The sequence below is a fragment of the Gopherus flavomarginatus genome, chromosome 9, assembly GCF_025201925.1.
Source record: "Gopherus flavomarginatus isolate rGopFla2 chromosome 9, rGopFla2.mat.asm, whole genome shotgun sequence".
NCBI lineage: Eukaryota > Metazoa > Chordata > Testudines > Testudinidae > Gopherus > Gopherus flavomarginatus.
In genome coordinates, this window is record NC_066625.1 from 93,136,375 (window position 1) to 93,138,201 (window position 1,827).

The following is a 1,827-nucleotide window of genomic DNA, read 5'->3' on the forward strand; positions in this document are numbered from 1 at the left end:
TAGGGTTAGGGTTAGGGTTAGGGTTAGGGTTAGGGTTAGGGTTAGGGTTAGGGTTAGGGTTAGGGTTAGGGTTAGGGTTAGGGTTAGGGTTAGGGTTAGGGTTAGGGTTAGGGTTAGGGTTAGGGTTAGGGTTAGGGTTAGGGTTAGGGTTAGGGTTAGGGTTAGGGTTAGGGTTAGGGTTAGGGTTAGGGTTAGGGTTAGGGTTAGGGTTAGGGTTAGGGTTAGGGTTAGGGTTAGGGTTAGGGTTAGGGTTAGGGTTAGGGTTAGGGTTAGGGTTAGGGTTAGGGTTAGGGTTAGGGTTAGGGTTAGGGTTAGGGTTAGGGTTAGGGTTAGGGTTAGGGTTAGGGTTAGGGTTAGGGTTAGGGTTAGGGTTAGGGTTAGGGTTAGGGTTAGGGTTAGGGTTAGGGTTAGGGTTAGGGTTAGGGTTAGGGTTAGGGTTAGGGTTAGGGTTAGGGTTAGGGTTAGGGTTAGGGTTAGGGTTAGGTTAGGGTTAGGGTTAGGGTTAGGGTTAGGGTTAGGGTTAGGGTTAGGGTTAGGGTTAGGGTTAGGGTTAGGGTTAGGGTTAGGGTTAGGGTTAGGGTTAGGGTTAGGGTTAGGGTTAGGGTTAGGGTTAGGGTTAGGGTTAGGGTTAGGGTTAGGGTTAGGGTTAGGGTTAGGGTTAGGGTTAGGGTTAGGGTTAGGGTTAGGGTTAGGGTTAGGGTTAGGGTTAGGGTTAGGGTTAGGGTTAGGGTTAGGGTTAGGGTTAGGGTTAGGGTTAGGGTTAGGGTTAGGGTTAGGGTTAGGGTTAGGGTTAGGGTTAGGGTTAGGGTTAGGGTTAGGGTTAGGGTTAGGGTTAGGGTTAGGGTTAGGGTTAGGGTTAGGGTTAGGGTTAGGGTTAGGGTTAGGGTTAGGGTTAGGGTTAGGGTTAGGGTTAGGGTTAGGGTTAGGGTTAGGGTTAGGGTTAGGGTTAGGGTTAGGGTTAGGGTTAGGGTTAGGGTTAGGGTTAGGGTTAGGGTTAGGGTTAGGGTTAGGTTAGGGTTAGGGTTAGGGTTAGGGTTAGGGTTAGGGTTAGGGTTAGGGTTAGGGTTAGGGTTAGGGTTAGGGTTAGGGTTAGGGTTAGGGTTAGGGTTAGGGTTAGGGTTAGGGTTAGGGTTAGGGTTAGGGTTAGGGTTAGGGTTAGGGTTAGGGTTAGGGTTAGGGTTAGGGTTAGGGTTAGGGTTAGGGTTAGGGTTAGGGTTAGGGTTAGGGTTAGGGTTAGGGTTAGGGTTAGGGTTAGGGTTAGGGTTAGGGTTAGGGTTAGGGTTAGGGTTAGGGTTAGGTTAGGGTTAGGGTTAGGGTTAGGGTTAGGGTTAGGGTTAGGGTTAGGGTAGGTTAGGGTTAGGGTTTAGGGTTAGGGTTAGGGTTAGGGTTAGGGTTAGGTGTTAGGTTAGGGTTAGGGTTAGGGTTAGGGTTAGGGTTAGGGTTAGGGTTAGGGTTAGGGTTAGGGTTAGGGTTAGGGTTAGGGTTAGGGTTTAGGGTTAGGGTTAGGGTTAGGGTTAGGGTTAGGGTTAGGGTTAGGGTTAGGGTTAGGGTTAGGGTTAGGGTTAGGGTTAGGGTTAGGGTTAGGGTTAGGGTTAGGTTAGGGTTAGGGTTAGGGTTAGGGTTAGGGTTAGGGTTAGGGTTAGGGTTAGGGTTAGGGTTAGGGTTAGGGTTAGGGTTAGGGTTAGGGTTAGGGTTAGGGTTAGGGTTAGGGTTAGGGTTAGGGTTAGGGTTAGGGTTAGGGTAGGGTTAGGTTAGGGTTAGGGTTAGGGTTAGGGTTAGGGTTAGGGTTAGGGTTAGGGTTAGGGTTAGGGTTAGGTGTAGGTTAGG